This window comes from Anguilla anguilla, chromosome 8 (genome assembly GCF_013347855.1).
Source record: "Anguilla anguilla isolate fAngAng1 chromosome 8, fAngAng1.pri, whole genome shotgun sequence".
Lineage (NCBI taxonomy): Eukaryota > Metazoa > Chordata > Actinopteri > Anguilliformes > Anguillidae > Anguilla > Anguilla anguilla.
The window spans coordinates 4,048,311-4,061,749 of record NC_049208.1 but is presented as its reverse complement, the minus strand read 5'-3'; the positions used below and the strand labels follow the sequence as shown (position 1 = coordinate 4,061,749).

At 41.5% G+C, this 13,439-nt stretch overlaps 2 long non-coding RNA genes across 4 annotated transcripts; both read right to left on the bottom strand.

The window, feature by feature from the left end:
- Window positions 1-1,721: 1,721 nt before the first annotated feature.
- LOC118234067 lies at window positions 1,722-7,072 on the bottom strand. 3 transcript variants are annotated; one of them, XR_004766612.1, is made up of 2 exons: window positions 6,731-7,072; window positions 1,722-2,452 (listed from the first exon to the last, which is right to left on the bottom strand). It is a non-coding gene; the product is annotated as an uncharacterized LOC118234067 (long non-coding RNA). The 3 variants fall into 3 exon arrangements; XR_004766610.1 differs by lacking the exon at window positions 6,731-7,072 and adding an exon at window positions 3,867-4,220; XR_004766611.1 differs by lacking the exon at window positions 6,731-7,072 and adding an exon at window positions 3,867-4,220 and having other exon boundaries at window positions 1,722-2,369.
- A 300-nt stretch (window positions 7,073-7,372) lies between these two features.
- LOC118234066 lies at window positions 7,373-12,696 on the bottom strand. Its single transcript, XR_004766609.1, has 2 exons — window positions 9,545-12,696; window positions 7,373-8,125 (listed from the first exon to the last, which is right to left on the bottom strand). It is a non-coding gene; the product is annotated as an uncharacterized LOC118234066 (long non-coding RNA).
- Window positions 12,697-13,439: the final 743 nt, after the last annotated feature.

Sequence of the window (13,439 nt, the reverse complement as noted above, 5' to 3'; positions counted from 1 at the left end):
GCCGACCGACGTGGAGTTTGTGCTTCATGGCCACGCCAAGCCTACAGCCAAAGAAAAAAAAAAAGCCCTGACGTGAAGAAGGATAAAGAAAGAAGGAGCGAGAGAGAGAGAGAGAATTAATGCTGAGAATTAATTAGTCTGCATTACAGGTGCTGCCAATTATCCACTTTTCTCCCTCTCACTGCTGGTCCACACCTATTGGGAGAAGGTGTCCACCTAACTTTTGGCCATGTAGTGTATTTACCGTGGCGCTAATTATTAAAATGGCATGAAAATGCTTGATACAACTGTAAATAATGAGTAGATACGAAAAACATCACAACTGCTCCCTGTGGTGTAATTGTCACACAGATGCCAAACACCCCCCACCCCCCTCAATGGTGCGAGGAGGTTAGTGGGGATCAAAATCCCAACATGATAATTAGAGAATGAACTTTACATTTAAATTATCCTATACATTTATAATGCTTTCCACACTCAGCGTAATTGATACTTAAAAAAGGCGTAGTGTGTCAGTTTGCTGTGTAATGTTGACGCTTGTAAACGTAAGATAAGACAACGTATTACCGGAGTTTCGCTTCATTTGGAGGTCCAGCTTTAGCACTGTCTGGGGTAATGTTAGCGTTGCTCTGCTCTTAATTGTGTAGCCTCGCCCCCCCCTCCCCGCCCCAACCTGCCCCACCCTGCCCCCGCCCTGCCCCACTCTGCCCCACATACACTGACAAGACTGTAAATGTGCAACAGGAGGTATTGCAGATAGCTGTCCTGATTGGTTGTTAAGATTCGGGCGCAGTGAAATTGGTAGTGGCTGATTTCAGAGCCTGGGGCTGTCAGAGAGACTGGATTGTTTTCTTAGACCTAGCAATTTATTAATATCTGTCGGGATGTGAAGGACATTTAACCAAATATGGACAAGAGTTTTCTTACAATGTCGTGTCTAGGAACCGACAGAATTCAAAGTCCAATCACCAATCTGTAGAAAACAATTTCACAAGGGAAAAGACACAACAGCAGCAAGCTCTTCAGAAAGGTTAGACTTTATTTGCACAGGTGCACAAAGCCGGATCAATTCTGCAGAATTGAACCTCGATTGTCAGTTTTACATTCATTTTATACACAAATGTACCCCACAACTCCCCTTAACACATTTCTAAAAATACCAGCCATCTGACCTTCTTGGCACCACAATGATTTTCTGTTCTTAGGTGATAACGTTATTGTGGAATGTTACCCCAACTTTCCCTCAAACAAATATTAGTCTTTATTCTGTAATTTTCCATTAAGCCTACAAGTTATAGCCTCCTGTAATTTTCCATTTGTATTCAGGTTACATAGGGGTCACTATAAAATATTAGTCTTCTAGCACATTTATTAGCAGTTGATCAGTTTGAAAATATAAGTGTATGGTTAGTATTTGATTAATGTTCTCTGCTGAGTGAGTAAGTGTGGTTTTTTTTAAGCCTTCTGCGTTTGCTTTTTTTCTACAGTGGATACTGTGGTTTCTTGCGTTTCCATAAGCTTAGCTGCAACTACTGATATATATTTATTGGATTACATATTGATTATATGAGTGTATAGTTATACATGTGATGTATTTTTATCATGAAGCATTGAGAGTTTGGAGGAAACAGTTTGATCAACATTGATGGGAATTCCCTAACTTTAACATATGACGCCATCACAATCATGGGGAGTCTCACAATTTTCCTACAACAACAAACTTACATACTGCACCTTTAATTAGCCAAGATCAACGAACAATATAGCCTCAAAGCTGTCAAAGCTTTGTAGAGGGGTGAAAGAATTCACTTAAATACATTACAAAACAAATGACAAGCGTGTCAGATGTATGTAAAAGAAATAATAATAAAATGTAAAAAGTTAACTATGTAGGTTATCCCAAGATCTTATATTTTATTGATAATTATGTTAAATCAGTTTTCTACCCCTTTTATATGTTTTCAGTGTAATCAATATTCAGTTATTGCATAATGGGTAATATTACTAGCTTTAACTACATATACACACAGTACAGATGTACATATGTTCCTTTACTTCCACAGGATCGTACGTGTGTCTTTGATGATTGCGACGAGGGTTCAAGAAGTTCTGGCAGTTTTCGCAGTCAGATTGGCAGCCATGTTTTTGTCAAAGGGAGCAGATGTTTCTTGCAGTCAGATTGGCAGCCATGTTCTTGTCAAAGGGGGCGGACGTTTCTCGCAGACGACGTGGGACATTGACTGTTACATCACGTTACACGATTTCCGATCGGCCCCAGCCCTGGCCCCAGCGCCGGCCACCACCCGAGGCTCCAGATCACCGCCGCCGCCCCCCGGCAATCTCACGACCATTTGCACTACAGACCCGTTCTGGAAACCGTAATCAGAAAACGTTTTCATAACCTCCAGCTGAATAGATCCAAAAATCAAATGCATTAACTTCGGGTCCCCATCTAAAAGATTAATAAAAAAGGTGTTGCAGATCACCCTTCTGTCTCAAGAGTAAACATTCAGGCGTACACATTTCAGATTCAAGTTTGTGAATGCATACATTAATGTCAATTAAATTTCGACAAGTTCATTCACGTTTTATTACATTATAGGCATTTAGCAGACGCTCTTATCCAGAGCGACGTACAACAAGTGCATCAGTTCAAGGTGCAGAGGTGCAAAACACACTAGAGTGAAGATCGTAGTGCCAGAAGTGACCACATAGATCAGGACTCCAACCCTGTAGGGTAACCTGTTCAGCAAACAAACAAACAATCCTGGAAAGTACAAACTAGCACTGAAATCACATTTGCCTAATCAGAATCAGACAAAAACAATCCTGCCAAATAAAAACTAATGTGATCGCATTAGCCTAACTAGGTACATTGAGCTAAACTAGAGACTAGGGAGGGGTGGGGAGAGGTGCAGCCTGAAGAGATGAGTCTTTAGTCTGCGTTTAAAGGTAGTCAGATTCTCTGCTGTTCTGACCGCCACGGGAAGGTCATTCCGCCAGCGAGGGGCCAGGACAGACAGCAGACGCGAGCGGGAAGTACAGACACGAAGAGGGGGAGGTGCCAAGCGTCCAGAGGTGGCAGAATGGAGAGGTCTGGCTGGTGTGTGGGGTCTGATGATCCTCTGGATGTATCCTGGTGCTGACCCCTTGGCTGCCTGGTATGCAAGCACCAAAGTCTTACATTTGATGCGAGCCATAACAGGCAGCCAGTGGAGGTCAGTGAGCAGGGGGGTGACGTTTGTTTGTTTTTTATTGGTAACGTGCACCATAATATCACAATCAGCAATGATTGTTGAAATTTCATTAGAAAATATTTGTATATGGCCAAGTTTAACACAAATAATATATTAAGCTTCTTTTGTTTTTAGGAATTTACACTCCGTACTCATATACACCCTTAACACTTCTGAAATAGGCTGTATGAAACTCTGTTTGATAGATAAAACAAACTATTGAGCAGTGGTTTAGTACTTCAAATATTCTTGGACATAAAGGTAAAAGGTAAAACGTTTGAGAAGCACATTAAATCATGCTAGTGTGTGTGCATATGTGGTGCGTGTGTGTGTTTGTGCATGTGTGTGTGTTATCTGATTAATTAAAAAATGCCAAGATGTTCATTGGGGGAAAAAACTATTAATTGTTTAGTTCAAGAATTAAATTACCAAACACAAATTCACTCTGCTCAGGTATTTTCTGGCAGTAGACTTGCATTTATTTATATTTTCCAGTGGGAGGAGTCAATATATTTAGAATTATTATCCAATGTTAACTCTCATTCATTGTACAGAACACTAGGAAAAGGCCAGGTTAATGATATCAGAGAGATAATTAAGAAAAAATCATTTAAAAAATAGATTGATTACCTGAGTGTCGTAGATGTTCAGCAATTATTTTTTTCTTCAACTCCAGAATCGTAGTTTTGTCAAACGTTTCCTGTGAACACTCAAATTTAAGCAGTACGGATTCTCCGCTGATTCCATTCACAGTAATATGGAAAATCGTCATTCTTCTGCTTCACACTGTTTTTGCCTTTTACTAATCTTCTTAGAGCGGTGTGTGAAACAGCTTATTTTTTAAAAAAGGAAACGCTGGGACATATAAGTATGTAAGATAAGACAACGTATTACCGGAGTTTCGCTTCATTTGGAGGTCCAGCTTTAGCACTGTCTGGGGTAATGTTAGCGTTGCTCTGCTCTTATCTGTGTAGCCTCGCCCCCCCCTCCCCGCCCCAACCTGCCCCACCCTGCCCCCGCCCTGCCCCCGCCCTGCCCCACTCTGCCCCACATACACTGACAAGACTGTGAATGTGCAACAGGAGGTATTGCAGATAGCGGTCCTGATTGGTTGTTAAGATTCGGGCGCAGTGAAATTAGCAGTGGCTGATTTCAGAGCCTGGGGCTGTCAGAGAGACTGGATTGTTTTCTTAGACCTAGCAATTTATAAATATCTGTCGGGATGTGAAGGACATTTAACCAAATATGAACAAGAGTTCATATTTGGTCAAACAAGCCTGCCACAGGCCACCGAAGTGGCTTTCCTAGGGGCCCTCCAGCACAGAGACACAGGGAGATGTTCCAACAGTCCACATTTATTTATGAGGTTTGGCAAGATGGTACAGCCAAATGTAAAACACTGTCATGACAGAGAGGCTCCCCGTGTGAGTGGGGATGGCAGATTTAACCTGTGCGCTGTGATTACCTCACTACGCACAGGTGCAGCCACTCCTGCTCGCGGGTCCAATTAGACTGGCCAATTATCTAATTCTTAACCAATTATCCAATTGGCCAGGTCTAATTAGCTTGACCCAGGGCAGGTGTGGCTGCTTAAACCAGCCATCCCCACACCACAGGGTAATATTACTAGCTTTAACTACATATACACACAGTACAGATGTACATATGTTCCTTTACTTCCACAGGATCGTACGTGTGTCTTTGATGATTGCGACGAGGGTTCAAGAAGTTCTGGCAGTTTTCGCAGTCAGATTGGCAGCCATGTTCTTGTCGAAGGGGGCGGACGTTTCTCGCAGACGACGAGGGACATTGACTGTTACACCACGTTACACCAACCCACATGGATTTCAGGCCTGGCCAGAGGCCTGTCCCCAGGCCTGGACCCAGGCCTGTCCCCAGCCCTGGCCATAGTGCTGGCCACCACCCGAGGCTCCGGAAGGCTGCCTCTCACCGGCATTCTCCTGACCAGGCGCACTACAGACCCGTTCCGGATACCGTAATCAGAAAACGTTTTCATATCCTCCAGCTGAATAGATCCAAAAATCAAACATATTGACTCTGGGTCCAAACCTAAAAGATGAATAAAAAAGGTGTTGCAGATCATCCTTCTGTCTCAAGAGTAAACATTCAGGCCTACACATTTCACATTCAAGTTTGTGAATGCATACATTAATGTCAATTAAATTTTGACAAGTTCATTCACGTTTTATTACATTATAGGCATTTAGCAGACGCTCTTATCCAGAGCGACGTACAACAAGTGCATCAGTTCAAGGTGCAGAGGTGCAAAAGAAACACACTAGAGTGAAGTAAAGATCGTAGTGCCAGAAGTGACCACATAGATCAGGACTCCAACCCTGTAGGGTAACCTGTTCAGCAAACAAACAAACAATCCTGGCAAGTACAAACTAGCACTGAAATCACATTTGCCTAATCAGAATCAGACAAAAACAATCCTGCCAAATAAAAACTAATGTGATCGCATTAGCCTAACTAGGTACATTGAGCTAAACTAGAGACTAGGGAGGGGTGGGGAGAGGTGCAGCCTGAAGAGATGAGTCTTTAGTCTGCGTTTAAAGGTAGTCAGATTCTCTGCTGTTCTGACCGCCACGGGAAGGTCATTCCACCAGCGAGGGGCCAGGACAGACAGCAGACGTGAGCGGGAAGTACAGACACGAAGAGGGGGAGGTGCCAAGTGTCCAGAGGTGGCAGAATGGAGAGGTCTGGCTGGTGTGTGGGGTCTGATGATCCTCTGGATGTATCCTGGTGCTGACCCCTTGGCTGCCTGGTATGCAAGCACCAAAGTCTTACATTTGATGCGAGCCATAACAGGCAGCCAGTGGAGGTCAGTGAGCAGGGGGGTGACGTTTGTTTGTTTTTTATTGGTAACGTGCAACATAATATCACAATCAGCAATGATTGTTGAAATTTCATTAGAAAATATTTGTATATGGCCAAGTTTAACACAAATAATATATTAAGCTTCTTTTTTTTTTTAGGAATTTACACTCCGTACTCATATACACCCTTAACACTTCGGAAATAGGCTGTATGAAACTCTGTTTGATAGATAAAACAAACTATTGAGCAGTGGTTTAGTACTTCAAATATTCTTGGACATAAAGGTAAAAGGTAAAACGTTTGAGAAGCACATTAAATCATGCTAGTGTGTGTGCATATGTGGTGCGTGTGTGTGTTTGTGCATGTGTGTGTGTTATCTGATTAATTAAAAAATACCAAGATGTTCATTGGGGGAAAAAACTATGAATTGTTTAGTTCAAGAATTAAATTACCAAACACAAATTCACTCCGCTCAGGTATTTTCTGGCAGTAGACTTGCATTTATTTATATTTTCCAGTGGGAGGAGTCAATATATTTAGAATTATTATCCAATGTTAACTCTCATTCATTGTACAGAACACTAGGAAAAGGCCAGGTTAATGATATCAGAGAGATAATTAAGAAAAAATCATTTAAAAAATAGATTGATTACCTGAGTGTCGTAGATGTTCAGCAATTATTTTTTTCTTCAACTCCAGAATCGTAGTGTTGTCAAACGTTTCCTGTGAACACTCAAATTTAAGCAGTACGGATTCTCCGCCGTTTTCTTTCACAGTAATTTGGAAAATCGTCATTCTTCTGCTTCACACTGTTTTTGCCTTTTACTAATCTTCTTAGAGCGGTGTGTGAAACAGCTTATTTTTTAAAAAAGGAAACGCTGGGACATATAAGTATGTAAGATAAGACAACGTATTACCGGAGTTTCGCTTCATTTGGAGGTCCAGCTTTAGCACTGTCTGGGGTAATGTTAGCTTTGCTCTGCTCTTATCTGTGTAGCCTCGCCCCCCCCTCCCCGCCCCAACCTGCCCCACCCTGCCCCCGCCCTGCCCCCGCCCTGCCCCAATCTGCCCCACATACACTGACAAGACTGTGAATGTGCAACAGGAGGTATTGCAGATAGCTGTCCTGATTGGTTGTTAAGATTCGGGCGCAGTGAAATTGGTAGTGGCTGATTTCAGAGCCTGGGGCTGTCAGAGAGACTGGATTGTTTTCTTAGACCTAGCAATTTATAAATATCTGTCAGGATGTGAAGGACATTTAACCAAATATGAACAAGAGTTTTCTTGCAACAAACTTACATACTGCACCTTTAATTAGCCAAGATCAGCAAACAATATAGCCTCAAAGCTGTCAAAGCTTTGTAGAGCGGTGAAAGAATTCACTTAAATACATTACAAAACAAATGACAAGCGTGTCAGATGTATGTAAAAGAAATAATAATAAAATGTAAAAAGTTAACTTTGTAGGTTATCCCAAGATCTTATATTTTATTGATAATTATGTCCAATCAGTTTTCTACCCCTTTTATATGTTTTCAGTGTAATCAATATTCAGTTATTGCATAATGGGTAATATTGCTAGCTTTAACTACATATACACACAGTACAGATGTACATATGTTCCTTTACTTCCACAGGATCGTACGTGTCTTTGATGATTGCGACGAGGGTTCAAGAAGTTCTGGCAGTTTTCGCAGTCAGATTGGCAGCCATGTTCTTGTCGAAGGGAGCAGATGTTTCTTGCAGTCAGATTGGCAGCCATGTTCTTGTCAAAGGGGGCGGACGTTTCTCGCAGACGACGTGGGACATTGACTGTTACATCACGTTACACACGAGCGGATGGGCCCCAGGCCTGGACCCAGGCCTGTCCTCAGCCCTGGCCATAGTGCTGGCCACCTCCCGAGGCTCCGGATCGCCGCCGCCGCTCCCCGACATTCTCCTGACCAGGTGCACTACAGACCTGTTCCGGATACCGTAATCAGAAAACGTTTTCATATCCTCCAGCTGAATAGATCCAAAAATCAAACGTATTGACTCCGGGTCCAAACCTAAAAGATGAATAAAAAAGGTGTTGCAGATCATCCTTCTGTCTCAAGAGTAAACATTCAGGCCTACACATTTCACATTCAAGTTTGTGAATGCATACATTAATGTCAATTAAATTTCGACAAGTTCATTCACGTTTTATTACATTATAGGCATTTAGCAGACGCTCTTATCCAGAGCGACGTACAACAAGTGCATCAGTTCAAGGTGCAGAGGTGCAAAACACACTAGAGTGAAGTAAAGATCGTAGTGCCAGAAGTGACCACATAGATCAGGACTCCAACCCTGTAGGGTAACCTGTTCAGCAAACAAACAAACAATCCTGGAAAGTACAAACTAGCACTGAAATCACATTTGCCTAATCAGAATCAGACAAAAACAATCCTGCCAAATAAAAACTAATGTGATCGCATTAGCCTAACTAGGTACATTGAGCTAAACTAGAGACTAGGGAGGGGTGGGGAGAGGTGCAGCCTGAAGAGATGAGTCTTTAGTCTGCGTTTAAAGGTAGTCAGATTCTCTGCTGTTCTGACCGCCACGGGAAGGTCATTCCACCAGCGAGGGGCCAGGACAGACAGCAGACGCGAGCGGGAAGTACAGACACGAAGAGGGGGAGGTGCCAAGCGTCCAGAGGTGGCAGAATGGAGAGGTCTGGCTGGTGTGTGGGGTCTGATGATCCTCTGGATGTATCCTGGTGCTGACCCCTTGGCTGCCTGGTATGCAAGCACCAAAGTCTTACATTTGATGCGAGCCATAACAGGCAGCCAGTGGAGGTCAGTGAGCAGGGGGGTGACGTTTGTTTGTTTTTTATTGGTAACGTGCACCATAATATCACAATCAGCAATGATTGTTGAAATTTCATTAGAAAATATTTGTATATGGCCAAGTTTAACACAAATAATATATTAAGCTTCTTTTGTTTTTAGGAATTTACACTCCGTACTCATATACACCCTTAACACTTCTGAAATAGGCTGTATGAAACTCTGTTTGATAGATAAAACAAACTATTGAGCAGTGGTTTAGTACTTCAAATATTCTTGGACATAAAGGTAAAAGGTAAAACGTTTGAGAAGCACATTAAATCATGCTAGTGTGTGTGCATATGTGGTGCGTGTGTGTGTTTGTGCATGTGTGTGTGTTATCTGATTAATTAAAAAATACCAAGATGTTCATTGGGGAAAAAAACTATTAATTGTTTAGTTCAAGAATTAAATTACCAAACACAAATTCACTCTGCTCAGGTATTTTCTGGCAGTAGACTTACATTTATTTATATTTTCCACTGCGAGGAGTCAATATATTTAGAATTATTACCCAATGTTAACTCTCATTCATTGTACAGAACACTAGGAAAAGGCCAGGTTAATGAATTCAGAGAGATAATTAAGAAAAAATCATTTAGAAAATAGATTGATTACCTGAGAGTCGTAGCAATTATTTTTTTCTTCAACTCCAGAATCGTAGTGTTGTCAAACGTTTCCTGTGAACACTCAAATTTAAGCAGTACGGATTCTTGTACGACTCCAATCAGAGTAATTTAGAAAATCGTCATTCTTCTGCTTCACACTGTTTTTGCCTTTTACCAATCTTCTTAGAGCGGTGTGTGAAACAGCTTATTTTTTAAAAAAGGAAACGCTGGGACATATACACCAGGGTGACAAAGACTTTTTTTTTAAAGTTGGTTGTAAAACGGCTCAATCAACATGAAGTGCCAACGGTCTTTCTTTACTGCCATTAATGAGAAACTTTTATCCAGACCAACGCACAATGCCAACAAAAAGTGTCTAAAACATATCCAGGAAATCATATTCAGGCATGACTGCCGGCTTGGGAAACACTGTAGCCTATTTCTGATCACGTGATTTCTTGTAAAGCGCAAGTGTAGAAAGAGAAAGTAAAAAAAGTAGGCTGCGTGTACCGTAAACCATAGAGATTACGTTAGATATTCAATATTCAGACATCGACGAGGGTGTCAAAATAAAACCTAAAGAAGCACGTTTCACAGCTATTATTTTTTTATAGCACAGCTTTTGCTTCGAAATGCAAAGAAAAAACTACAGCGAGACACACAGCAAACATCACCAACTGCTTCCAGAAGAGGACGGATGTAGGGACCGTCGAACAAGTACATAATCACAAAACGTTGAAATCAAACTTTATTTATATAGCACGTCATACATCAAATGCAACTCCAAGTGCTGAACATACAAAGCGGAAATACGAGTAGGTTAAAAACGGACATGAGTTTAAATAAAAAAACATGAAAATGGATAAATAAAATCTAGTATAATAAAACTAATAATAAAATAAGAAATAACAGTAAAAGAGCAGTCGTAATCAACACACACTAGATAAAAGCCAGGCTAAAAAGGTGTATTTTAAGTTTTCTTTTAAAGATATCCACACTCTCTGCCACCCTGAGGTCCTCCGGCAAGCCGTTCCACAGGCTGGGGGCATAGTGGCTAAAAGCAGCCTCGTCGTGGGTCTTAGACCGGACCCTTGGAACAACCAAGAGACAACCACCAGAGGGCCTGAGGGATCTAGTGGGTAGGTATCTTAAAACCATGTCAGACATGTAGTCGGGAGCGAGGCCATTTAGTGATTTGTTGACCAATAAAAGAATCTTAAAATCAATTCTAAAACTAACAGGTAGCCAGTGCAGTGATATTTAAACAGGTGTAATGTGTGCTCTCCTTCTGGTTCTGGTCAACACACAAGCAGCTGAATTTTGTATAAGTTGGAGTTGATCTATGGCTGTTTTTGGTATACCAGAAAGGAGAGCATTACAATAGTCCAGCCTACTAGTGATAAGAGCGTGCACTAGTCTCTCAGTATTGGCCTGGGAGAGAAACGGACTCACTCTGGCAATATTTGTTAAGTGAAAAATGCCGATATTGTCACATTCCTGATGTGGGCATTGAAAATTAAATTAGAATCTATGATGATACCTAGGTTTTAAGCCTGGTGCCTGAGACTGAGTGCCAGTGACTTCAATTTAGAGGTCAATTTCTCTCTCTGTCCCTCTGCTCCAATGACAAGTACCTCTGTTTTGTCCTGGTTGAGCTGAAGGAAGTTCTGAGCCATCCAAGCATTAATGTCTAAAATATACTTATGGAGAGCATCAATAGGGCTTGTGTCATCAGGAGACACAGCAATATAGAGTTGAGTGTCATCAGCTTAACTGTAAAAATTGGTGCCATGTCTCCTGACGATACTGCCAAGGGGCAGCATATACAGACTGAAAAGGACTGGACCTAGGATCGAGCCTTGTGGTATGCCACAGTTGATGTCATGGTTCTTAGAGGAGTGTTCATCGAGGGCAACAAAAAATTCTCTACCTGTGAGGTAAGATGTAAACCAGTTAAGAACAGTGCCAGAGAGGCCAACACATTTATGTAGTCTGTTTATGAGAATATTGTGGTCGACCGCATCAAAAGCTGCACTCAGGTCAAGGAGAACAAGGACTGAGAGTTTTTTGGTGTCCAAGTTGATTCTAAGGTCGTTCACAAACTTTACCAAGGCCGTTTCTGTTCTGTGATGGGCCCGAAAGCCTGAATGAAATTTTGAGGTAAGAAAATAATTTAACTGCTTAAAAACTAATTTCTCTAAAATTTTGCTTAAAAAAAGGAAGATTAGAAATTGGTCTAAAATTGCTGAGGACTGAGTCAAGGTTGTTTTTCTTCAGGAGGAGTTTCACCACAGCAGTCTTAAGTGTGGTTGGACAAACACCTGTCTGTAAAGAATAGTTAATGGTGGCTTGGATCTCATCTGATAAACAGTTAAAAATTGTTTTAAAAAAGGTGGTGGGGATATGATCAAGAAGGCAAGTGGAGGGCTCAAGCTGTGATACTACCTTCATAAGCATTTCAGCATCAACCAGGGCAAAAGACTCTAGGGTTACCTCACATAGTGAGGCAGGGGATTCTAAAGTATCACTCCTTAGCTGAGCAATACCAGACCTGATTTTGGTTATCTTATCCCTGAAGTATGCTGCAAACTCTTCACATCTGGATGTGGACAAAAGATCGCCGGAGTCTAAGGGGACGGGGTTAATCAGATGGTCAATTGTTGAGAACAGGATTTTTGGATTGTTCAGTTTACTTCTCAAAGAGACTGATATTAAGTTGTTCTTATTAGATCCTAGAAGTGGTCTACTGCTGTCCATTTTATTATTATGGTAGGAGATGATAGTACTAATAGAATAAACAGTAGAAGACAGTAGTCCAGAGGAATTATTTCCTACCGTATAAAAACATCAATGTCTGAGGCAGGTGTTTATGTTGTCTGACAGCAACTGGGCCCCCGTCCTGTTTGGGTGGAGACCATCTCGCTTGAGAAGGGAAGGCCTTGCCCAGAACAGGTCAAAGTTGTTGACATAGGGGACTCCGATGGATTTACAGTAGCCCCCAAGCCAGGAGTAGAAACTTCATAAATTGTTATTTTGCATTAACATCTCAAAGTAACTTTATTTTATTCCGCGGCCTAAAAAAAACACGTGCATTGCTTAAAATACAAAAACCTATTTGTAATAGCTGGCACAATATATTTTATATATATTTTCTAATAGTGAAATGCAGTTCCATATACTGTACACTACATGGCCGAAAGTATGTACACACCCTACCATCACAGCCATATGTGCTTGTAGAGCATCTCATTCCAAAACCGTGGACATTAATATGGAGTTGATCCCCACTTTTGCTGCTATAACAACCTCCAGTCTTCTGGGAAGGCTCTCCACTAGATTTTGGAGCATGGCTGTGGAGATTTGCTTCCATTCAGCCACAAGAGCATTAGTGAGGATGGGTTCTGGTGTTGGGCAATAAGGCCTGGCATTCATGTTCCAATTCATCCCTCTAAGCTAATCCTTTCCAACAATGTGTGTGCTCTTTTTATACAATAAGCGACTTAAATTAATCAATTGTTCTATTGAGACACACCAAAACCAGTAAAAAGACTCAATTCTGCTAGAGATTTTTGCCATCCAAATTAAACAGCACGTTCATAGCTCCTGTTTACATTAGACAACAATCAAATTACTGAGTTGCCCACATTTTTATTTATTTTGGAATTCACTTGTCTATCCATCCATTATCTATACCCGCTTATCCTGAGCAGGGTAGCAAGGGGTGCTGGAGGAATGTCAGGGGGGCGGTGATGGAAGACGAGACGTGGCTCTCTACCCTTCTATGACTTTCAGAAATGTTTGGAAGAACCTCTATATTCTCCCAAAACAATCAGTTAAAATACTGGCTAACAAAGGTCGAGGGGGCCATGAATATATAATTCTGTATAATGTTTTTTCTCAGGATG